This window comes from Mus musculus, chromosome 5 (genome assembly GCF_000001635.26).
Source record: "Mus musculus strain C57BL/6J chromosome 5, GRCm38.p6 C57BL/6J".
In the NCBI taxonomy this organism is placed as follows: Eukaryota; Metazoa; Chordata; class Mammalia; order Rodentia; family Muridae; genus Mus; species Mus musculus.
This window is the reverse complement of record NC_000071.6, coordinates 5,699,677-5,726,163: the sequence shown is the minus strand read 5'-3', so window position 1 is coordinate 5,726,163 and position 26,487 is coordinate 5,699,677. Positions and strand designations below refer to the sequence as shown.

At 39.6% G+C, this 26,487-nt stretch overlaps 1 long non-coding RNA gene across 1 annotated transcript in view; it reads right to left on the bottom strand.

Annotated features, from left to right (window-relative positions):
• Positions 1 to 5,519: 5,519 nt before the first annotated feature.
• Gm40262 overlaps positions 5,520 to 26,487 on the bottom strand; it is a 56,407-nt gene continuing 35,439 nt past the window's right edge. Inside the window, exons 2-3 of the long non-coding RNA XR_868231.3 lie at positions 12,132 to 12,531; positions 5,520 to 11,140 (exon numbers count right to left, since the gene is read on the bottom strand). This is a non-coding gene — a long non-coding RNA (predicted gene, 40262). The remainder of the gene's footprint in view (positions 11,141 to 12,131; positions 12,532 to 26,487) is intronic.

Here is a 26,487-nt window from a genome sequence, read left to right as displayed (position 1 = left end):
TAATGCTCAGATCATAGGCATACACTACAGCTTCCAGCTTTCTGTGTGTGCTAAGAACTGGACTCAGGACCTCATGCTGTGCAGTAAAAATTTTACTGACTGAGCTTTTATCCTAGCCTCCAAATTAATTTTATTTTAATTGATATGTAGAAGACAAAACTGCAGATATTAACTGGGTATCATGTGACACTGATATACACACATACACATATATATTGTGTAATAACCAGATTCAGTTTACCTATTCATTTGCATTATCTCGTCTAGTTCTGTGAGATACATCACACAAAGCTGTCATCTGGTTACCCTACTATGCAGCCTCACCGGATCGTCTTGCTTCTCTCTAACTTCAGCTTAGAACTCATGGGTTAGCTTTTCCCCACCTTCTCTCATGTCCCCTCTCAATTAGAAGACAGTAATGTGGGTTTATTGAGAATAAAAATTAAAAACAGTTCATTCAAAAATCTATACAAGTAAGTCTAGTGTACTGGAGGCCCTATGTTCAGTTCGTAGCACTATGCAAAGGAGAGCAAAACCAAGGAAACCGTCCTACAGTCACAGCCTAAATAAGCACTGGCCACTTAAGATGCAGGATGAGCTGCGACGGGGTTCACTCTAAGGACACTCACGTAGTAGCCAGCTGGAGTACTTGGCACATGCATCAGCTTTATTTTAAAGAAGTTCTTCTTAATTATAAAATGGAAATGCAACTTTGTTGTTGTTGCTAATAAAACACTAGGCCACTTCAGCTACTGAAAGGAAGCTGCCGCCATTTTTTCCTTTTAGATCTCAAACAAATGCCATTTCCATGGGGGAGGGAAAAGGAAAAAATAGACAAGTGAGTATGAATTTTCAGTTGGCCAAAGAAATAGGATCTTGTCAATGACAGAACAAATTATTACTAAATACTTGCAGAAATGTAATAATTTTAACCAGGATGATCTGATCTGAGTAACAGAATGAGTAAAAGTTACAGCAATTGGTCAATAAAGAACACAGAATTAAATGTTAAGCAAAACATTTATTTGGAGAGATTTAGAAAATGTAACTGCGTTAACTCAAATTTTACTTTAAATTACCTGAACTTTTTAGAATCAAAAAACATTATTGGCAAACATTTTTATTTGCCATGTATATGCTAAATAACAATACTATTTTATTTATCTAATGTTTAAAATAAAGTATCACTTGACATATAAGAATATATACACATTTATGTGCCAGAAAGATGGCTTAATGGGTGAGGCTCTTGCTTCTAAGCTTGATGACTGGAGTTCAATCCCTGGGACCCACAAGGTAGAGAGAGAGACTCAATTCCTGTAAGTTGTCCTCTGACTGCCTCCAGTAAATAAATAACTGTATTTTTTTAAGTGCTAAAGAGCTAGCTCAGAGATTAAGAACCCTTGCTCTTCTTCCAGAAGACCCCAGTTTCCTGTCCAGCAATCCCTCAGGTGGCTCACATCCACCTGTAGCACAAGCTCCAGGGAACCCAGTGCTGTCTTCTAGCCTCCACGGGCGCCCATAGATGTGTGTGCATGTGGCATGCACATGGAGAGATAAATACATACATACATACATACATACATACATACATACATACGTACATACAGCTTAAAAACTTTAAAACAGTAACACATATATGACAACATATTTAAAAATGTCTTAAATAGAAGCAGTGTTTAGAATACAAATTAGGCATGAATATTCTAAAAACAATGAATGAAACAAGACCCATATGGCCAACTTGCTGTGAATTAGGGTATCATAATTGGCTATTTACACCAAAGATTCATTCACAGAAGTGAAAAACATTAAATATTAACAAATGTACTTAATTCTAGGGTATACATCTCTCTTGATGAACTTATGGATCTTAAAGATTCAACTGCAGAGTTTTACCATAATGCAGTGCAAAGAAAAAATTCACAAAATAGAAAATGTTAAAGAGACACAGATAAGAGTTCCACATAAGCCGGGCCATGGTGGCGCACGCCTTTAATCCCAGCATTTGGGAGGCAGAGGCAGGCGGATTTCTGAGTTTGAGGCCAGTCTGGTCTACAAAGTGAGTTCCAGGACAGCCAGGGCTACACAGAGAAACCCTGTCTCAAAAACCAAAAAAAAAAAAAAAAAAAAAAAAGTTCTACATGATGATACAGAATACAAAAGAAGCAATAAATGAGATAATTAATTAATTAATATGAATGTCCTGATGCTGTATAAAGATAGGAGACTTTAGATAGGAGAGGGCATGAAATGAAGAGGGAGACAGGCAGGAAGCAGGAATATGAACCAATATCGCTTTAGTTCAGGGACCAAACAAGATCGGGCACGTTCAGAGTGGTATGGCCGTAGACACCAACTCAAAAATATTAATCCAGAATTCCTCCTGCCAAAAAGAAAGGCAGGGACAGAATGGACCAGAAACTCAAGGAAAGGTCATCCAGAGACTGCCCCACCTGGGGATCCATCCCACATGCAGACTCCAAACCCAGACACTATTGCTGATGCCAAGAAGTGCTTGCTGATGAGAGCTTGATATAGCTGTCTCCTGAGAGCCTGACAAATACAGATGCGGATGTACACAGCCATCCATTGAACTGAGCACAGGGTCCCCAATGGAGGAGTTAGGACAAGGACTGTAGGAGTTGAAGGGGTTTGCAGCCCCACAGGAAGAACAATATCAACTAACCAGACCCCACAGAACTCCCAGGGAACAAACCACCAACCAAAGAGTCCACATGGAGCTCCATCTGCGAGGGTAACAGAGAATTACCTTATCTGGCATCACCAGGAGAAGAGACCCCTGTCCTGTGGAGGCTCGATGAACCAGGGTAGAGGAATGCTAGGGTGCTAGGCAGAAGTGGGTGAGCAGGTGATGGAGCACCCTCATAGAAGCAGAGAAGGGGGTGGGGGGCTTGTGGAGGGGAAACTGGGAAAGGGGATAACATTTGAAGTATAAATAAATAAAATAACCAATTTTTTAAAAATGAAGAAAGAAAAGTTCAGGGACCAAAGATAAAAAGAAAATCTCAAAACCCTTCATCGTTGGGAAGACACAGATGGGCCTGAATGGGAGGCAGAGTGGAGAGGTGGGCTCCACGTCCCTGAGGACAGAAAGTAAATGCAATGTAAGTTACTAAAACGAGTTTGCCAACACAAGGTCACTGGTAGAGAAAATCGCTGGAAGGGATGTCATTAACACTGAGCTAAGGATACAAAGTTCTCACTTTCCTCATAAACCTTCATGTTTGAAAGGAATGAAGTAATTATAATCTGGCCCCAGCTATGAATGGACTGAAGCCAAAGCAGCATCACCCAGCTATTGAAACCTGTCTGGCACCCATGTCGCATAAGAAGCAGAGTCAAGATGACATTCTAACGTCCATGCATCTGTGGTCCAACCTAATTTCTGTAAACTCCGAACAGTATCACTTCAATTTATTAAGTTCTCATAAAGGCTTGTTTTATTGACAACACTAAGACCAAGAAGAGAAGACTTTCCCCGAGTCATAAACACACATGTTGGAGAGGAATCCTGGCTCTGTAACCAGCATTGGTCCCATGCTGAGAGCTCTTTCTACAGACTTATCATGTGACACTGCAGAAGGATGGGCAACTGTGCCCCTGGAAGGGTGAGAAGTGGACCCCAAAGACTCAAAACAGGACAATCGCTCCACCTTCTGCAGAAGCCCTTAATCCTAGCTTTATGATCTCACCGGGCAGGAGCAATAAATCCCAAGATTGCTTCAGGTCACCAGAGGGATTGGGTGTGTACAGGGCTGGGAAACGTGCCATGTGAAAACCCATGCCCAGGCGTTGTTCAATAACTGCTAATGAGAACTCCGTGGCAACCATCTTCCTTCTAGTGGTGCGGAAAGGGAGGCCTGATGGTCTGGCATCTTTTAGTCATCACCCGCACTTCCTTACCCTTCTCAGACACCATTCCCATTTTTAGAACCTCAGGCCTTGTGGATAAAATCTAAGCAACAAATCTGGCAATAGTTTCTTTTCAAAAACGACCCCTGAATAATTACTAAAATTGTATGATCTAGCCCAAATAGTGAGACACACTTTCAAGCTAAAAGTACCACTTATTACTTGGTAAATTTTTTGCAGTTTAATATATGGATAAATAAATCTGGAATTTATTTGATGTTTTAAAAATTGATGTTCGGTCTGGAGCAATGGCTCAGCGGTTAAGAGCACTGACTGTTCTTCCAAAGGTCCTGAGTTCAGTTCCCAGCATGGTGGCTCACAACCATCTGTAATGGGATCCAATGCCCTCTTCTGGTGTGTCTGAAGACAGCAACAGTGTACTCACATACATTAAATAAATAAATATTTTTAAAAATTAATATTCATTTTAAAACTAGCCTGTTAATATCTATATTTTTCTCATGTGTGGGTTTTCTAAATCTGCATTATATAGTCTAAAGAATTAACGCATTGTCTTTACATATATAACCCAAATACAGTATCTTTGAATTTCCATAGCTGATTATTTGATATGAGACAGTAACCACACTTCCTTTGTCATAATAGTCATGACAAAATCAATTTTATTTGTCCTTTTCAGAAAATAAGACTAATACACAAGATGAAATGACTTCAGGTTTTCATGACATTTGGTATTTGCACACCACTAGCCTTCTAACAGCACTCAACAATGAAAATGTAAGCTAGAAGAAAACCAACAAGCCTATGTTCTCAAACAATCCTCTCAACACTGTGGCAACCAAATATGTGATTTTTCATAACTCAACATATAAACTAGGGCCACCAGACTTGTAACGTGAAAACTGGAATTTCTTTATTAAGTCACACTCTTACTGAACAAGCCAAGTAATACCAAAGGCAAAGCAAAGCATTAGGAAAACAAACACACAAACAAGCCACACTTGCACAAAGGAGTGTTTGGGAATCCTTTGACATGGCAAAAGAAGTATGCTTAACCCAAGGCTTTGCTAAACCTCTCGTTACAGTGAGGTCCATTTCCCCCTTCTAGTGGGATAAAGGACAAATATGCATTGTCTTCAAGAAAATCCAGATTACTGCTGAAATTTTGCCTCCCACTTTGCCACTTCCCTTTAACCTGAAAGAGAATATCCTCTCTCTCCAGTATAATAGAATATCTTTAAAAGAACCCTCAACAAAGGGAGAGGCCAAGGGAGGAACAGTGGGGAAAGAAGCGTCTTGGTGAAGCCAGTCGCCTCCTGACATCGTTGGCTTGCATTTACCCATGCAGACAGAACTAATGAGTCCAGTAGCCCCCCAGCTAGGTGTAGTCTAGCTAAAAACGGCCAAGCAGGAATTCCCTGGCTTCCACCAAAGAACTGGTGCTTAGTTATTATATCAATTTGCTCTTTTTGACATTTCTAGGTGGCAGAAAAAAGACTTTTTATTTTAATTTTTTTTTTCAAGTAATGGGGAAACGCTACAGTGAGGTTCCAGAAAAATCACTGAAGTGGTCAATCTTTTCCCTAAATTTTTTTTCACCATTACCAAAACAAATGTTTTTGAAGAAGTCTCTGTTTTTATGAAAAGGTTAACTTTATTAAAAGGAAATAAAGGGCAGTCATCTAAGGCAGGCAACTAGCAAATACTGCAACTCAAGTTTCCATGTTCAAAGGGAAAAAGGTATAACGTGAATCCAAGATGGTAAGGATGTGGGGAGGCTGAGAGGAGGCGTGGGTCTGGTGGGTGGATTTTCTTTGCTTTATCCCACTTCCGTGTTTGCTGTGTTGCAAAACCCTATTGAATATCAAGATTTGGCCTCATATGAATAAGACACTTCAGAGAGAAGGATATTAGCTTGTTCCAGTCCACAAACCCCTTTTACATACACACTGAATTTTAATTAAATTTTAATGAAAACATCAAAAAAGCATGACTTGGGTAATGATATTAAAAGTACTTTATTATTAAGTTTATTGAAACAAGATGCAAAAATACTTAAGGATTAGTATTTCAGTTTATGAGCTAAAAGGAATCCATGCAATTGTTTATTATGGTCTGTTTTTACAGTTTCTGTTTCTCCAAGTAAAATTGTGTTATGCTTCATGATAGTACTAAATAAAATGAAGGCTTTTGTTGTTGCTAATGCTACTTAATATTGTTTTTTATACACAAGGAATAAGTGATAATTAAAAACAAAAATAAAGAGAAAAATATGTTGAGCAATATAAGGAGAGATGTTCTAGGGGCTTACAGCATTTGCATGTGGATTTGTCAATTTACTGATGAAATGTCTGTGAGCACTTTGCGACTCAGCCAGCATTACACAGCCTAGAGTCATTTGAGCATGGAACTGAAGTAATTTGCAAGGATGAGAGATGATATGACCACAAATCCCCTGACCTTATTTCCAGGAAAGCTGGGACTGCACAAAGAGAGATTAGGATCCATCTAGAACAGCAAGGGAAAAACAGAAAGGAATACATCAGCACGCTTACAATAGCAGACTTTGGGCCACTGTCTCCATTACTTTGAGCACCCCAACCCCTGTGTGTGTATTTATGTGTGTGTGTGTGTGTGTGTGTGTGAGAGAGAGAGAGAGAGAGAGAGAGAGAGAGAGAGAGAGAGAGAGAGAGAGAGAGCCGTTGTATATTGACGAGCTGAGGGAAGTGGAAATTGGACATTTCTGGTTATGTCACGTGATGCAGATTCACATGATATTTTGCTGAGGCAAGACCTATGACAGGACATGTTATGTTTAGAGAGAGTATAAATAGGACTCAACACACAGAGACAGGGTGCTGTGTTCATTGGTCTCGAGTCTTTGCTGATTTTCACTTCATTGAGAGAGGAACAGCAGAGAACTCCTGGCATACTGGCTGGTCCTGGTCACTCCGTAGGCCTGGTGGTTTCTGCTGGATAATGCTGATTCAATGCATGCTGATTTAAACTGCACTGTTGGTATCCTGACACTAGTGAACTGGATTGCTGGTATCCTGACAAATGGAGATGAGATTTGCCCCAAAGAACTACTTCTAAACAGATCCACATCCCCTTGTCTTATTTGCCATCTTTTCTCCCCTACCTTTAGAAGGTTGGCTAGCAAGGGGGTTGAAGCATTTGAGAGCCCTTATTAAAGTAGGTTTTTAAAAATCTAAGCCTAGAGCTGAGATTGAATAATCAAACCTTTTGCTGCATATTATGCCTTTGATGCTACCCTAGTTTCCCACTTCAAGAACATTAAATGTAACTCACTATTCCTAATTATTTCTAATATTGCTTTTTAGAGTCTCAATGTAAACCTGTATTATTTATCTCTCCTAAGCATTTCTCACAACAACAGCATGAACAACTTCCTTCCAGACATGGTTACATCTATTATGCATGTAATTGTTCTGTTAAACTCAAAGTCTTTGTGTTCTCTTATACCTAAAACTAACCAATAATCAAGTGTTGTTGATTGTCTTTTGGAATCTGCAGGTCTTTCCCTGCCTATCAGCTTTATAGCATACCATCATTCCTGCTATACACTCAACTCATGCATCCCACCAACCAGCACTAGCACAAAATTAAGAAGCATATGCAAAGGCATGGCTATCAAGAGATCATGGGGGGGCATGTGGGAGGGTGGGTACCAAATAATGTTATAGGAATATGACCACTGACAAGGTTAGCATCCCTAAAGAAGACAGTATTTTTCTCAATAGGAAAGACAGGAAAAGCTCTACAGATAATCCTGACTGTCTCCATTTGGAGCATGTTTCTATGCCATAAACCAAATTATGACCACAAGAACTGTCTCTCTGGTGCACAAACCTGCCCTGGGTGCACTGACTGGGGCTGCTCGAGAAGGAAGCTGCCTTTGCCATCTGAGCCACTAACTCATAACAAAAGAGTAACAGAAGAGCAGTTGACGCTCTGAAGCCTACCTTGAACTTCAACAGCTGTATTACCCTTCTAGACATCTTTGAATTGCCCCATGTGTAGCCCTCCCTTTCCAAGTAGTGCATATCTGACAAATATTAAGTTTTCAAAAACTCAACTTGGACCAATCCTTTTGTCCATACCCAGATCTTCAATAATGGACCGTCACCACTCACAAGGTAATTCCTTAGCCCTAAACCTGGTATTCACACTCTTCCACAATCTGAACCCAAATTCCTGTTCTAATTTAATCTATCGTTTTTCATCTCCTTAAAAAATAATTTGCCAATGCTTTGCCAAAAAAATGACTTTGACTCCATAGCCATATTCAAATTAAGATTCTTTCTCTTTTCCCCTTACCCATAACCCACCTATCCTTCAATTATAACCCAGTGTTTACTCCTTTGAGCATCCAGAAGGCATCCTGACCAAAAGAAGCACGTTCCTATTTTCATAGTAATATACTTTTTGTATCATTCACCAACAAATAATGACCATACTATTTTATTCTATCATTAATTAGTATTTGAATGAGTAATTCATATTTTTCCACCTATGTATTGCAAACTTCATTTTTAAATAATATTTGTATGGGCTGGATAGATGCGGTTAAGAGCACTGACTGCTTGCTCTTCTAGAGGTCCTGAGTTCAATTCCCAGCAACCACATGGTGGCTCACAACCATCTGTAATGGGATCCAATGCACTCTTCTAGTGTCTGTCTGAAGACAGCTGCAGTGAACTCATATAAATAAAATAAATAAATAAATCTTTTAAAAAATAAAAATCATTAATATTTGTATTAGCTCATTGGGAATCTTATATCATGTATTTCGGTCATATTTGCCCCTTTCCACGGCTCCTCCTAGATCCGCCACCCCCTTAGCCCTCATGTCCTTATTCACTCAACTTTGACTTTTCTCCCTTTTTAAAGCCTATTGAATCCAGGTTGTGTTATCCAACTACTTGTGGGACTGGAACCTATCCTGGCATATAGACTTCCTGCCAGAGGTCACACCACCAAAAGATAACTGTCCCAGCAGCTCTCAAAGGCCAATAGCACCTCAGTTACTAGAAAAATTTCATCTCACCCTTGCCCCCTCCATGCTGGGATTTTGTCTAGCCTGAGCTAATTTTGCAAGCTTCTTAGAGGTAATGTTATGAGCTATATTTATTTTTATCTTCTGACCACTTGGGCTACAATTAGTGAACAACTTTACATGTTTTTTGATGGTGCACTGATAGACAGGTATAGGGGCAAATAACCTTAGCCCTACTTATAGACCAGGATTTCTGGCCAATGCACACATTTTAATAAAATGCTGTTCCTATAGGCTTCTTACTTTAATCACTATACTATGACATTTATACTTTTAAAAATTCCTTCAACACAGTAGCTTCAGCCAAAATCCATACCAGAAGAAATGTTCAATAATTAGAAATATCTTCTGATTCTAAATCAATATAAGCATTCTACAAAATATTTATAGAAAATGAATTACAGTTTTCTAAAAGAGCTAGAGGCTGAAACAATGATCCAGGTGAGTTTAGCCTAAGCTTGCTTACTTGTATTTTAAGCTGACAGAGTGGAGGTCTTACCTCATACATTCAATGAAGCCTATTTGACCAAAACACAATCAGTGCAAATTGCTTCTAGGAATCCACTTCTGTATAGATTTGGCTGTTTATGACTTTGGCCAGAATTCCTTGAGTTTTGGCTTCCAGTCTCTCTTTTGCTTTCCTGGTAGAGATGTTGTCCTCATAGAAGCCTAACTGTAAGGGCCTTGCCAAGAGGAAATTCACAGTGACTGTCACAGTGAAAGAACTGCAGGTAGAGTAAGGACATGTACTCTAAATGAAATTAACCCATCCACCACTTCCTTACCAACAGCCCACTAAGACAGTACTTGAATACATAAACATTGTACCGGGTATAGTGAATTCATAAATTATCCAGGGATCGCTCTAATCAGGGTGGTACCCAAAATAGTATGCACAACCTGAGAGAATGATAAGGATGCTTCAGGCCATTAGACGACATGACGTCTAGTGTGGGTTAAGAAAATCCATGATAGGATTCAATGGGAAGGTGACTTAGCCAGTGTATAATTAAGTAAACAGAGTCCTACCAGAGGTGGAATCAACGAGGACACACTCTTGGACAACCAGATGCAAAGGGGAGTTTCAACAGGACCATGATGAGGAAATTAGGAAATACACTAGAACAAGGTTTTAATGTTCTGTATTTTACATTACAGACAATGGGCATTTCTAAGTTTTCAAATAGTCCTTTATTATCAAAAAATTTAACCATTACAAATAATTCAATAGAAAAAGAGCTAAATAATTGAAGATGCTTTTGTCTGATGGGCCTTTGCTTTGAAGACAAAGAAAGAGAAGAAGTGGTTGTGCCAGGAATTACAAAGTCTCTTGGAACTCTTCCTAGTCACTGCAGGGACTGTGGCCAGTGGAAGCCGATCTAAACACTACTAATAGTCTAGGACCGAGCACACAGTAGAACCCACAACCTTCAGGAACATTTTTAGCTTTTGTTTTTCCACTGCTGGGGGTTGACTCAAGGGCCTTCCATATGCTAAGCAAACATGCTACCCATTGAGCCACGCCTCAGTCATATGAGAAACCAATTTTCTTTCTTCCTTCTTCCCTTTCTTTCTTCCCTCCTCCTCTTTTTTCTTTTTTCTCTCTTTCTTTCATTTTTTGAATATGCAAAGTCACAGACGTCCTTACAGCATTTCATGTATACTGAATTTGTCCTTACTCTGGCCTCTCCTCTCTTCCTCTTCCTCCTTCCTACTATCATCTCCATTTAATATTTAAATACTCCTTGCCCACCCTCATTCCTCCTTTCACTTTTATATCACTTGTGGCTTTCTGCTTTCCCTAGCCATTTCCATTAAAGCTTCTTTTCCCCCTCACATAATCCTTTTCTAATTTCTTGGCATCTACATACACTCACTCCTACAGCTTCAGTGACATCTCTGAAGAAAGTGTCTTCAATGCCCATTCTGTTCCCAAAGTCTGTGCAGTTACACTATTGAACATTCACAGGAAGATGTTCAGAGCCCAACTCTGAAAGGACAGAATATCCCACCTGATGTTAGAATCAATCACGGGCAGCAGTCTCACAGTTGCTAAGTCCTCAAGGACTAAAGAAAAAGCATCCCATGTGGGGAAAGGCAAGGTGGCAACCGTAGTTCGTGAACAATCCTCTTCAAGGGTATCACACATAACCTAGAAAGGGGCTAATAAAACTCAAGGTCAGGATCGAAGCAGGGCACAGAATCTAACCCTCGTGGTGACTGAGTCACAGAGCAGTACTACGGTACGCTGATATCATTTCAGGTACTTTTTATCACAGCTAGCTTTCCTTCCAAACCGTACCAGGATCCAGTCTTTGCTTAAATTAATATTTATTTTTTACAAACTTTAAGAAAATTTAACTGGCAACTCAGGAAAAACAATATAATTAAAAATTTTAAAGCTCTATGACATGACAGGAACATCAAAATGTTTGCACTAAAACCCAAGTGGTTTGAGTAAGGACTTCACTCAGAACCCATCTTATAGATACCTTACCAGGGTAGATGTTAACTAGTCTTTTCAGCATAGCGCATCGAAGAAGAATTTTGCTCCTACATAGTGGTATTTTAATAACAATAAAAAGTTAAAGCTGATGTGGAAAATAGAGGCAAAAAAATAAAAACTTTACATTCACTGGCTAAAGCAGTCTCAAGGAGAGAAACAAACATCTTACATTAAAATTTATTGTAATTATAATGAAGTAATGAACAGCCCTAATTACCCTCCATCATGATGAGAACACAAAGTTTCATAGCACTTAATCTGCATAAGGCCTTGAGAAGATTATTATCAAGAATAACTTTATAAAACAACCTCCAGACTTAAAAGGGAAATTTTTAATTATCCAAATGATTTCATAGTTATTCTAAGTAAATTATAAATGGTAACTATCAGAATTAGGTTAGAAAAGCTCTGTATTATAATGTGGCTTTTAAAAAAAAAAACATTGTTTAGTATTGTTTTAAAATTAGAACAAACATGAAAAATAGCCAATAGCAAAAATGACACACAAAAACTTGCAAGAATTTTAAAAATCAGTATGTTCTGAAACTGTGACCCATTGAAGGAGCACCCGAGATAGAAAACACGGCCCTGCACATTTCTATTTTAATGCTTTTAATATGGCTCCAGTTAGAATGACATCATACTTACAAGGAAAGATGACTTTGAGTCAAAGCATCTTCTAGCAAAAAAACCGAGTTCAAGCTGTGTACAAAGTAATGAGCAGTGTAAACCGTTAAACCTCGGAAGATGCGTAAGACTTAGCAGTCCACGTGAGCGAAGGCCAAACAGGAAAAGGAAGGTTTCTCAAAGTTGGCTATCCGTGAGAGAGTCAAACTAAAATCTGTGGATGGATGTCTGGGGCGTTCGCTCGAGTGCCTGCCTAAGATGCAGTGCGCCTTGAGCTCGATCCCTAGCTCCACAGAAACCATAAACTGGATATTGCAGTGCATGTCTGTAATCTCCTCACACAGGAAGTGGAGGCAGGAGGCATCAGAAATTGAAGATCGTTCTCTGCTTGGGTTCATGGTGAGTGAGGCCATCTCGGTATCTATAAGATACAAATAACAAAACCAAAACATTGCTGGAAGCAAGAAATACTGTATGGGGCCAGCTTGAGTTACCTAGTGAGGTCCTGTTTCAGAGGGAGGGAGGGAGAGAGGGAGGGAGGCGGGAAAGAGACAGAGAGGAAGCTTACAAAACAAAAAAGTCACTCTTCTCTCTTCATTATGGAAAACAGTGATTACGATAAAATTATGACAGGTAACATTAGGATATGATTGAACTATCACTGTTTTAATCGAAATATCACGGCCGGGCGTGGTGGCACACGCCTTTAATCCCAGCACACGGGAGGCAGAGGCAGGCAGGCAGAGACAGGTGGATTTCTGAGTTCGAGGCCAGCCTGGTCTAAAAAGTAAGTTCCAGGACAGCCAGGGCTATACAAAGAAACCTTGTCTCAAAAAACGAAAAAAAAAAATTACTTAAATTTCACAAAGGTAATTTGTAAGTAGATCTTGATAGATGACAATAAACAGAAATAAATCTCTTTGACGTTCATCAGTAATTCTCAAGAGTGTACAGAAGTTCTGAGGCATAGAACAGGGACGGGGCTGGGAGACTGGACGGCACTGGCAAGCGGCTCTCCCTGCTTCTGTTTGTACTGCTGCTACTTGTAATTAATCTGTAAAGGTTTTTATTTTTGAAAACACTTTACTTACACATGAGTCTTTATGTATAGATACACACACACATATGTATACATACATGTGTATATTTCATGGCGTAAATTATTTTTATTTTCTATAGTTTTAGGTTATGAGGTTTTACTCTTTATATCAAATGTATACATTATCTCTTTTTTCTAGTTTATATTCCTATATATCTTAATACATGTATCATTACTTTAAAATTGTAGATATTCTCTTATATTTTATTCATTAAAGATATTTGTCTGTTTTTCTTTTATTTTTTCTTGCATTTTGGGGGGGGACAGTTAAGATAAAATTTTATTTTTCATAAATCAACATAGGGCCAGACGTGGTGGCTCATGCCTTTAATCCCAGCACTTGAGAGGCAGAGTCAGGTGGATTTCTGAGTTCAAGGCCAGCCTGGTCTACAAAGTGAGTTCCAGGACAGCCAGGGCTATACAGAGAAACCCCGTCTCGAAAAAAACAAAAACCAAAAACCAAAAACATAAATCAACATAATTCTTTCTCCCACTGATATACAAGACCTGCTGAGACCATAACAAATACACACACACACACACACACACTGAGAGAGAGAGAGAGAGAGAGAGAGAGAGAGAGAGAGAGAGAGAGAGAGAGAGAGCAATTGTAATGCTGTGTATCCTGTTCCTTTCCTGTCTAATCCTGTGCTGTACAATTCTTGTAGCTGCGTCATTATCCCTGATATCTGGAAGGGCAAATCATTCACTATAGTTCCTCTTTCCAGAGATGCCAATTCTAGTCTTGATGTCATGATTTTTCATACCTATTATAGAACAAATGAATCCAGTCCCAATATAAAAGTTCCCATAAGACTTTGATTGAAACTGGACTGCAATAATACAGTTATTGGATAATTGCATGATCATAATACCCACAAATCCTCTAATGTTTTCTAGCAGAGCTTATACTATCTTCATATAGAGCTAACATATCTTTCATTAGACTTACTGTTGGGTGCCTGTGCGGCGGTGACAAGTAATATCTTTCCTATTAGTAAGCTGCTCTTTGCTGCTATACAGATACACAACTGATTTCTCCTTATTAAATGTCCCAGCTCTTCTGCAGGCCCTTGAGTTTTCTTCATAAAACCATTTCCTCTAAGAATAACACCAATTTTATTTTCTTTCATTCAATTATTATATTTTTAAATGTTTTCTTTACTACAAGTACAATCTTTAACATTTAAGGTGTTCAAGAATATTCTTGTCCCAGAACTTACTTTGGGCTATATTTTCAACTTTGGGAATGTGAGGTGTGCTGTAAGGTTTTTCTCAAACTGACAGTGCACTTTAAAAAGCCCCCTTTAGGGCAGACCCTGCATATCCCAAGCTGAGGGATCTCAGGGACACAGAGTGGGGATCCGGTATTGATACCGTGGCAGAACCAGAAGCCTCGAACCAGACCAATGACTCACTGTAATGAAGATTTGCTAGTAAAGATGTGGAGACAAAGGGTGTACTGTGGGACACACTACAGCTTCCACAGTGAGATTTTTGTCTGTCTGATTTGTTTTTATTGTTTACTTGTTTGTTTGTTTGTTTGTTTGTTTTTCTTTCGGCAAGAAAGGTGGCAAGAGTGGAGTATGATTTGAAGGAACGGGGAGATGAGTAGGATTGAGTTGCATGATGTGAATTCACAAAGACTCAGTGAAGAAATAGATAAGCCTACTCCCTTTATTTTTAGCTTGTTCTTTCCTTCATAAGTGAAAACACGCCGACAGCCTTTTCTACATCTACTGAGAGGATCATATGGTCTCCTCTGTAAACTGCTAACTGAGAAGAGTTACATTAACATAGTCTCTGGTGTTAAAGTCATTTAGCATTCTGAGTAATAAACTTGACAATAATGTTTCATTGCTGCTTTCAGCTTGTTGGGTTTTTAAATTAAATTAAATTAAATTAAATTAGTTGATGTTCCAAAACATGATTGTACTGTTGCTGTCTTAGCTCACAGTGAGTTCAAAAGGACTCACACTTACTTCCTGAAAATCTGTATTCTGTCAGACAGACTGGTCAGTGTTTGACTATTTCAATAGTTGGACTACTAGCTAAACAGTCAGTTTATTTGCTGATTGTAAAATTGTTCAGTTTATTGTTTACCTCTTCAGACAGATATATTTAGTATGTTAGTTTTCGATGTTACCCATGCATTAAAGCTTTCAAAATCAGTCCCAGAATTATTTAGGTTGGAGAGATAGCTCAAGAGATAGTGTTTGCCCTGTGAGTGTGAAGGCCAGAATTCAGATCCCTGCACCCACAAGAAGCCAGACACGGTGGTGTGTGCCTGTAACGCTGATTGAATGCTGTGGAAGGGAGGTCAGAGGATCCTTGGGAGGATCAATAACCAGCCAGACAAACAGCAATCTCCAGGCTTAGAGAGAGACCCCATTGCAAAAACTAAGGAGGAGCAGAAGGCGTGCTAATGCCTTTAATACAAGATCACCCCTCACACCGCCCACACTGAAAGACTTTTCCAAGACTTTTTAAAATCTACATTTATAGACTTCTTTAATGGCTTTGAAAAAGTAACAAAAGTAAAATTAATTGTTTATTATTTTAAGATACAATATGAATCTATTTAACTAACTGACACCCTATAATATGTGGCTATTAATGATTTCCATAAAATGGTACACTTGGTGATGTGACATGTTTCAGGTGTTAAGATAACAGGGCCCATTGTATGCAGAGAATATTAAAATGTCTTGGCAATATGATTAGTTGGTAATAAAAATAAGAACAAGAGAAATGTCCTTCGGAGCATCTTCCAGTCAATGTCAGACATTTCTAACACAGGCTCAGATGCAGATTTTAAAGAGGTCCTTTAAATACTAAAACTCTTTTAGTATTTAAAGATGATGGTTTATCTTGAGGAAGAAATACTATGGGCTGGAGAGATGGTTCAGTGATTAAGAGCACTGACTGCTTTTCCAGAGGTCCTGAGTTCAATTCCCAGCAACCACATGGGGCTCACAACCGTCTGTAATGTGATCCAGTGCTGTCTTCTGGTGTGTTTGCAGAGAGAGAGACAGTGTATCCACATAAAATAAATAAATAAATCTTTTTTTAAAAAAAAAGAAAGAAAGAAATACTAGATTGCTCAGAATGAATAGATAGAGCTGGGTGTGGTGGCGCACGCCTTTAATCCCAGCACTCAGGAGGCAGAGGCAGGCAGATTTCTGAGTTCGAGGCCAGCCTGGTCTACAAAGTGAGTTCCAGGACAGCTAGGGCTATACAGAGAAACCCTGTCTGGAAAAACAAAAACAAACAAACAAACAAACAAAAAACCAGAATGAATAGATAGAAGAAAGATGTAGAAAGTCTATAAGCAGCATTTGTCTCGATATCTCTACTACAGTTATAAAATTTTTTTCCATTTCCATTTCCAAACTTGTTAAAAATGTATTCTTGGTCAGGTGTGGTGGTGCATGCCTTTAATGTCACACTCAGGAGACAGAAACAAGTGGATATCTTTAAGTTCAAGGCCAGCCTGGTCTACATAGTGAGTTCCAGGACAGCCAGAGCTACATAGTAGAAGACCCTGTCCAATTAAAAAACAAAAGTCAAACAAACAAAAAAAATTTACCCCTTTGCCCAGTTTCAAAGACCACAGTTCTGTTCCCCATCTGTATTTTATGTTAGCTATTTAGAATAGTTAAAGACAGGACCTTTTTTTTTTTAAGCTACAGACATTTTCCCAACAGTTTATATACTGTTAAATATATGAAAACTTTATAAATATATGCTTAAGATTCTGTTTGTTCAAGCTTGAATATTCTTTTTCCCTACCATATGAAAAAAAATGTCTTTTTGATTTTTTCTTTGTCCTGTGGCTTCTAAATTTTAACACATCAAACTACATAAATTTTGTTTTCTTATGTTGTATGACACTAGCTATGGAGAAATTGTTACCTTAGACATTGTAATGAATTCTATAATTATTTTTTTAGAAATAAACGATGCTCTGCTTTCATAAAATTTGAACATTTTACTTAACTATATTTTAAAAATAAGTGAGCTAGGCCAAATATAAAAATATTTAGAAATGAGTAGAATTTTAAAAATTAATAAGACGTAGGGAAGATCTGGGACGAGCTGGGGTAGAAGAAAAACATGATCGAAACACTGTTATGAAAAAAATCTAGTTAAAAATAAATTAATCAAATTTTAAAAAGGTTAATAAAACAGAGCTTCAAACAGACTTCGGTTTTCACATCTTTGTCCTTGCTAATCCCTCTGATCCCTCACAGTCACGAAGGTCAAACACTGTGTTTATAGAACCTGCAGTTGGATTTGCTTCTTAGAGCTGGTTTCTCTGGTTCTGACAAACAGGGTTTATAACTCTGGGGACAACTTAATTATTTTCAGAACCTGGTATCTTAACCTGAGCATCAAGTGGATGATGAAATAGTAAGAAACTGTGAAATGAAGTCTTTGTGACTTTTTGAAGTAACAGCACTAGGAAGAAAATGGTTTGCAGAGGATCGGTTTATACATGCATTTTAAAAGCTGTCCAGCCGTTTATATGAGAAAGATGTAGACGATATTATATATAATTAATCAAAACAGAAAGTGGAGGTGCGTGTCCTTATTTTGTTATCCACTACTATGTAACTAAATCCCTCCAAAATGGCAGTTTAAAACAATATAATATTCTCTTTCACTTTCAATCTCCTCAGCATGGCGAGTCTCCGTTGGAATTTTTTAATCTTCAGACGGTAGCAGGCAGCTGAAGTCGTCTGAGTTCTCTGAAGTATAAAGATACAAGGAAACTTTTTCACTTGGGGTGTCCCCTCGGACCCCCCTTGGTTCCTTAGAATCTCTAGGACTGATTGGGTATCTATGTATCTTTATGTGGCCTCTCTATAAAGCTATGGACTTCCTCACCGCAGGGAGATCTTGGTAAAAAATTTAAAGTGCTACTCCCTACATCTGTAGAAAACATTCCAAAAGGTTACGGTAAAAACTACCAGTCTTCTGGTGATCTGACCTTGGAAGTCACACAGCATCCAGCACGGTATGCTGTTAGTCCCACAGTGCCAGCCTGTATTCACTGTAGGAGACTACGGACCACAGACAGAATAATCCACAGAAAGACAAACTGCCTTGGCACTCCTCTCCCATTTCATGCATTTGAGGCTCTTAGTCTCCACAATAAAGGAATTTAAGGACAGACTCAAACAGAAGTTCAAGGACAGATTTATTAGAATGTAAAAGAGAAGCCCCCCAGGGCAGGCAAGCTGTAAATTTCTACAGCTGCCCAGAGAAGGACAGAGAGAAGGGAAAAGCTGGCATGGAAATCAAAAGTGCACAGTGGACAAGCAGCAACTTGGGGATAGGGTGGGGTGGGGCGGGGCGGGGCGGGGAGGGCTTCAGAGAAAGGGCAAGGAAACTCCAAAATACCAGAAAAGGTCAGCAGCCGGAAGAGAGAAAGGGAGAGTTGCACCTTTCCCAGTTTCAGCAGACTTTGTAAGGGACTAAGCTAAGGCAAAGGAATTCTAGGGGGGAAAGTGAATGATCTCATTAAAGAGCTCTTCCACCATCTCTTAAGCATACTTAAGGTGAACCTGCCTTCCTATGGATGGCCCCCTCTTCCTGAGCAGTATTACCAGTGTGATTCCAACGGAAACACCAAGTCTATCCAGCCCAGAGAGTCTATACTTTCCACCAGAATAGTTTTATTTTTAAAAATATTTTTTGTTATTTTATTTTATGTGTGTTAGTGTTTTGTCTGCATGTGAATATGTTTACCATATGCATGCTTGGTCCCCATGAAGTCTGAAGAAGGCATTGGATCCCTTAAAACTGGAACAACAAAGGGTTGTGAGTCACCACTGTGTTGTGTTGGGAATCTTAACCTGTGTCCTCTGTAAGAGCAACAAGTACTATAAACCACTGAGCCAAGTCCCCAGTCCCCAAAATTTCCCTTTAATCAGTCTTTAGTTCCCCTCTTACAATATGGTGTGACATTGGTGTGTGTGTGTGTGTGTGTGTGTGTGTGTGTGTGTGTGTGTGTGTGTGTGTGTGTGTGTTAGGGATGCTGCTGCTAAGAATTAGTTCTTTAATGACATGGAGGTATTAATTTTCTAGTTAAGTTTTTAATCTGCAAATAATCCCAATATCTTTTGCTTCTTTACACCATATTCCCTTCTTTTATTTTGGATAGCCTGACTGTACCTTCAGAGTGATGCCAGAGATTGAGAAAACCACAGAACATACACCAGCAATTTCTAAGGGTCAGTATGTCCTGAAAGGCCCCTTGGAAACGCTCCATCAAGCTTACCAGTGCACTCTAAGTTACGATAGCTCTACAATCGAGGATATATTAAATACAACGAGGTCTTAAATCATGGAGGAGCTTGTCTTTATCTCAGAAGACAAGACTCAAAGCCCACGCTGTGCTAAATATTCAGACAAGTCACTGAAGATATTCTTATTGTAGGTTCCCAATAATTTGCAATGCAATACGCTATCAATTTCATTTACCTACGAGAATTCCAGCTTATGATTATTAATAAACCAGCTGGAATTAGCTGTGGCTGATCCTTCTTTATATTTAGACTTTAAGAATAACAGCTGGGGAGCAATGACTGGTATACAGCATGAAGGAAAAAATAATTCCCAGTTGGCTCCAGAAAACTGTTTCCCAGTTTTCTGCAAGATGCGAACTCCTTTTAAAGCAAAGGAGAAGACACACAGTGGTCACTCTGCTGGTCTAATTATTATTATTTTTTAACTGCTATGAGTACATGGCAAAAATCCCCCATGATTAGAGCTTTTAAATATGTATAATATTTGCTTCTAGAGAGATAGCTCAGAGAGTAGGAGCCACGCCTCTTCGTCCAGAGGACCAGAATTCAATTCCCAGTGCTAGCAAGGCAGCTTACAACCTTCTCTAACTCTAGTCCCAAGGAATCCAATGCCCTCTTCTGGCCTCCTCAGGCACCCGGCACACACATGATGCACAGACATACATGCAGAATGCCCACACAGGTAAAATAAATAAAAATTCAAAATAAATGACTAAATGTAATTGTAAAACCTTAAAAATACTTTGATAATGTATGCATGCACACAATGTATTTTGAGTATATTCACCCCATTTCTTCCACTACCTTGTTTCAGAGCCACCCTGATCAGACAATATATAGAACTATTAAAGTGCTTGCACTGAGTATGGTCCAAGTCACCTCCCTATAGAAACTATGCCTGTTTACTGGACTTAATACACATGCTAAAACACACTTCATAGTGACGCACCTCTCTTATTTTTTTTTTCCTGTGATGTCATGGGCTTTCATCACGGCACTTTGGAGGCAGAGGCAGGTGGACTTTTATGAAAGATATGGTCTGAACGGATTGTTTTTCTCTCTCAAGTGCTAAATAGATAATGATTTATTATTGTTAGAGTTCAGGAATCACTGAAGGAAGACCCCAGACTCAAACAGTATGCAAGAACAAAGGGAATTTATTCTGCAGAACCAACCACCATGCTGGGGTCACCACCACATCAAAAATGGTGATAGCCCCAGACAAAAGCATGCAGGCCTTCTTATAGGGAACTGGAGGGGGACTCTCTAGAAGGATTAGGTAATCTCTAATGTGACTGGTAGGGGGCCAAAGCCCTGACAGTAGTACAATTTTAATTGGTTACTATGTTAGGGTTAGGCAATCTATAACTTCATTGGTAGGTGCAGGGATGTTCCAGATGGGCTGCAGTCCTGCATCACGAATGATTAACCCCCAGATGGGCTGCCCAGCACAGATGGCCTGTCCTGAGATCAGATAGCTCCCATTCATGTGGCTGTCTTCAGGCTGTTCCTCGGGTGGGGGATTTTATTGCCTTGTTCCTGGACTTTTGCAGTCTGCAGCTGGTTTCTGAGTGTAGACAAAATAGAATGAATGGACCCCTTCATCATATAGATTATGATTTTTTATAATAAATGGAACACCGTGTTGTAAAGCAAGAAACTATGCCTGTTTACAGGGCTTTTCTTAAGACAAACTTGATGACTCTTTCTGTCTTATAACAATAGTAAAATTTACTATAAAATTCACCCACTTGAAGTGTACAAACCAATGGGTTTTGGCATATTGGCAAAGTTGTGCATCTATCACTACCTAGTGCACAACATTTTCCTCATGAAAAAGAAACCGCAAACCCCTTGAACAGTCAATTTCTGGCCCCCTTCCCATGAGCTAGTAGACTTGCAACTTTTATATTTTGTCTTCATGGGTTTGCATATTCAAGGCATTTTCTAAATGGAATCATGACAGTTTTGGACCTTGGGATCTTCTCACTTAGCAGATTTTTTTTAAGTTGTACATATTTTTGTTTAGTGTGTGTGTGTGTGTGTGTGTGTGTGTGTGTGTGTGTGTGTGTGTGCTGCGCTTGAATCAAAGGACAACTGTGGGAGTTGGTCCTCTCCTTCCTTCCTGTGGATCTCAGGGGTAGAACTAGGTCATTAAGCCTGTCATCAAGCACTTTAACCCGAGGCCATCTCACTGGCCCACATAGAAGAGTTTTTCATGGTACATCTAAATTGTAATCTCTATTAGTGAAACAGGCCTAGCAAAAATGAAGATATTCTAAAGAGACATTTGTTTCTCTCAAGCTATCATACTTCCAAATCAATGGACCCCAAGAATGGAACTTTTTCCAGAAATTTCATGCCAGGAAAAGGAAGAGGCTGGACCAGCCAGAGGGAGAAGCTACACCCCCAAAAGAAGTCTCACACACAGTCCTAGCAATTAGTCAGACTATAAGAAGATGGAAGCTGAAGCCTGGATCATGCTGGGTCATTGGTGGGCTGGACCACACCTTGATGTGGATGGCTTAGATAATTCACATAGCTTTGACCCTGGCTTTAAACAGTTAGTCTCACTTCAGGAACCCAGGCTGGATTAGGGGAGGTCACTCCTTGTCTCTTCCCACTGTGGCCACTTTGAATAAATCTCCTCTTCCTGCTTCTCCTGCGAATTTGGCTGTTTTCATTGGCTTCTCCAGTACAGGTAGCTGAACTTCCCTTCTTTGAAGACAGACTTGACCCCCAAGTTCAGTAATATTGCCAGAAAAAAGACGATTATTTTAAATAATCTTTGTAAAAATCTAAAATAACTTGCAAGCTAAATATTGGATATAATTCTGTCAGCATTTCACGGTATAGGCTCAGGAGGTACAACTCTCTATTAACATCGTCATAGCCTGAGGGTCCTTTGAGAGTTTTAGAGACCTTAGCTTAGGTCAAACCAGGATCTGTGGCTTCAATGCCTAAAGGAATTTCAGAATTAGCTAATATAGTAAAATGGAACAGAACAGGCTTAAGACAGTAGTCACAGATGCAATTCTGGTGCAGTTTGAGGTTATCATCTTATCACTGGGTGACTGTGGAGGAAACCTGACATGATTATTATAGAAGGTAACGTCAAGCACACAGGGCACAGGAGAGTGAGGTCTTTACTGTAGCAGCTTTGTTTGAAATTCTCAGAATGGGGAAGAAGAAGGAGATCCTACACAAAGCACAATACATTCAGTCCTTATGCCTAGGTCATTGGTATTTCTTTTTTAATTTATTTAACTCTATGTTGGTAACCTATACAGCAGGTGTTAATTGTCCTGGATTTCTTGCCTCTCCAGAGTGGGCTCCTTTCCATCTCTTGTCTTTAAAAGTCTCCTGTCTCGCTTTTATAGTATTTGTCTCTTGTGGGCATGGGAGAATATAAGGCAGTTTGTATCCTAATATGACTGCCTTTTGGCCTCTGACATTTTGAAATTTAAATATTAATAATCGATACCATCTGGGGGAGGGCTGTTTTGCTTGAAATGGGGTCTCAATGTATAGCTCTGGCTGTCCTGGAACTCACTGTGTAGACCACTCTGGCCTCACAGTGACAAGGGATCTGCCTACCTTCTCAGGGCTGGGGTTGCAGGCATGAACCACAAGGCCCCACTACTGTTGGGCTTTTTTGAATAGGCTTCTTTGAAGAGTTGGCTTTTGTTTAGATAAAAGTTAAGAATACAAGAGAAAAAAATCTAAAGAAATGAGATTCGTTATAGACTTTTAAAATGTTCTTTTATAAAGACACCAGTGTAAAACAAGTACCTAACTCCTGTCTAAAACAGCAAACCTTCCTTGAAGATAAAGAATGTCCTTAAAGTTCTGATCTTAGTAACATTGTACAAGTAACTTTTAAAAAAATGAGATTTGGGCTGGTGAGATGGCTCAGTGGGTAAGAGCACCCGACTGCTCTTCCGAAGGTCCAAAGTTCAAATCCCAGCAACCACATGGTGGCTCACAACCATCCGCAACAAGATCTGACTCCCTCTTCTGGAGTGTCTGAAGACAGCTACAGTGTACTTACATATATTAATAAAATAAATCTTTAAAAAAAAATGAGATTTAGGCCGGGCGTGGTGGCGCACACCTTTAATCCCAGCACTCGGGAGGCAGAGGCAGGCGGATTTCTGAGTTCGAGGCCAGCCTGGTCTACAGAGTGAGTTCCAGGACAGCCAGGGCTACACAGAGAAACCCTGTCTCGAAAAACCAAAAAAAAAAAAAAAAAAAGAGAGAGAGATTTAATGTTTTGTTTAAAACAGTTTATGTTAAATTTCAATCTTTTGGCTTAGGAAATTGTCTTAAGGGCAAGATCCATTTTAAGTATCAGTTTGTGTTAAAGTCTTTCAAAGGGCAATTTTGTATGCAACAGTTTGAGAGTGATCTTAATGTTTTCAAATAGTCTATGATGTGTATAGCGGTATTTCTAAACTATGGGTTCTACAAATTGTACAGCGTTAACAGTACGCGAGTTTAATACATCCAAAACTGTCACTAAGTCCTGTAGCTGAGCAGGAAGTTGTCTCAGCGGTCAGGCTTGACCAAAGGAGAGGCAGTAACGCCAGAGGTGGCCATAGCCAACAGTGCTGGGCACAGCAAGCTGGAGCACAGTCCTGCTTCCCCACAGCCCTAGGCCAGGTTAACACAGGTGAGCACAGAACAACCCTGCTGAGCATGGAATAATGCAAAGCAGCCCTGCGGCAGCATCTGGAAAGAGAAGGAAGGACAACTCATAGAAACTGTGGGTTATATGGGTGTACTGAGAAGGGTTTTCTCAGTCACATAGCCGTATCTAATTTTGCTCTTTTAAAAGAATGGCTGGGGCTGGTGAGATGGCTCAGTGGGTAAGAGCACCCGACTGCTCTTCCGAAGGTCCAGAGTTCAAATCCCAGCAACCACATGGTGGCTCACAACCATCTGTAACAAGATCTGATGCCCTCTTCTGGAGAGTCTGAAGACAACTACAGTGTACTTACATTTAATAAATAAATAAATCTTTAAAAAAAAAAAAATTAGAAATAAAAGAATGGCTGATGGAAATGATGCAATCATTCCACGCTGCATTCAACCTTGTTAACATTGCTCTTTAATTTCCTCAGCTACTGACTCCGAAAAGCTGCTTAGAAGTGGACAATTTCCTACCCCTGTAAAAGGTGCACACAATTCCCATCGGTGTCTTACACTGCTATCTAGACAATCTGGCTGATGAGAACAGAGGTTAGAAATTAGTTGGGGAAGGCAGGGACCCCAAAGTAACAGTCCAAGAATGATCTTGCTGCAAGGCAGGAGAATGCCAGGGAGAGTTCTAGTCGCTGTTTCTTTGTTATCCTTTAAATCAGTTCTTCTCCTCAGGACTACACTTGACTTTGGACTGAAACTGTGGAGAGGCCTCTGTCATCTAATGGCTTCCCCAATGGATTGACCAGCTCCTCTCCCCTGACATCTAAGCCCAGTCTCTGCCACCGCCCTTCTAAATCCAGCCTAGTGACTCCACGGCACCTTATTTCCTGGGAGTCCTCATGCTACAAGGTAGTTCTGAGTAAGACCCCCACCCTGACCCTGCCTTCTTCTTAAGCTTCCATCTAGGAATCTATGATAAACTTCTTTCTAAAACTCACCCTCTATGGGCCATGAACTTTATTCTGCCAGTTCAGGAGACAAGAACGAAAATGTCACTTCTCAAAGGCTGCTATGGTGGCCATTGGGTTTCTAGAGCCCTAACTAGCCAAGCCAAGTACCCCAAGAGACAAAGATCATTGCTACTCAAGTGTGGGTGTGTGTGATTGCTCTAACAAAATAAGAAATTTTTTGTTGTATATGTGAGATACACTTTGTAATAATGATGCTCTTCTTGTTGTCCTTTAGTTCTGAATTCTCTTTAAGGGCTGACAGAGTGATAGTGAACCAATGTAATGAAATGCAAAGTGTGAGCTCTGCTATGTATATCTGCATAAGATTGGGCTTTTCTACACCCTGTCCAGGAGAAGGGCAGGACTCTCAAAACCCAACCCTTTTTGAGCAGTTATAGTAAGAGGGAGGAGTGGCTTCTGAGGCCCCTCCCCTCCCCAGAAGCTCTAAGCAATTAGAGGTTGCTGGGTTAGGGGAAAGCGGTTTCTTTTGTGGTATAGCCTGTGTTCCTATAAATGGCTTTGTCACTCATGTACCTATAAGCAACCACACACACACCACGTACATGCACACACACACACAACCAGAGAGAGAGAGAGAGAGAGAGAGAGAGAGAGAGAGAGAGAGAGAGAGAGAGAGAGAGAGAGAGAGAGAGAGAAATAGGATCAGAGAAGATAATAGGGATGAATATAGTCAAAATACATTATTCATGAAGATATAATGAAACTATTACTATCTGCAAAAACATGCTATTAAAATATACATATGCATGCTTTTTTGTATGCTCTGAAATTGCAAGGTTTTACTCAGTTTGAAGATGGTAGGTAATTCATGAAACCCAAAATTAAATTCACTAGTAAGAAAGTTTTAAGATTTATTTTAGTTTATTTTCTTTGAGAGAGAGCAGTTCCATAGGTCAAGCTACTCTCAAACTTTCAGTCCTGTGTCAGCCTCCCAAGTACTGGAATTATAGGTAAGTGCTGCCTCACTCAGCTCATTAAACAAACAAACAAACAAACAAACAACAACAAAAAAAAATCCTACAACTTAAGTGGGACAATAGTAACATACTCAAAAATATCTACATTTTAAATTCCGGTCTATTTGTGGACTAAATTCCTAATAAAATTAGATGAGTTGTTCCTTTGTTTTGTTGGAGATGGGGGTCTCCTGTAGCCCTGTCAGAGATCCACCTGCCTCTGCCTCCCAAGTGCTGGACCACCATGCCCCATTAGATAATTGTTTTTTAACCTAGTGGGTAGCATTAACTAGTATTTAAATTTAATCATCATTATGTCAAGAAATGAGGATG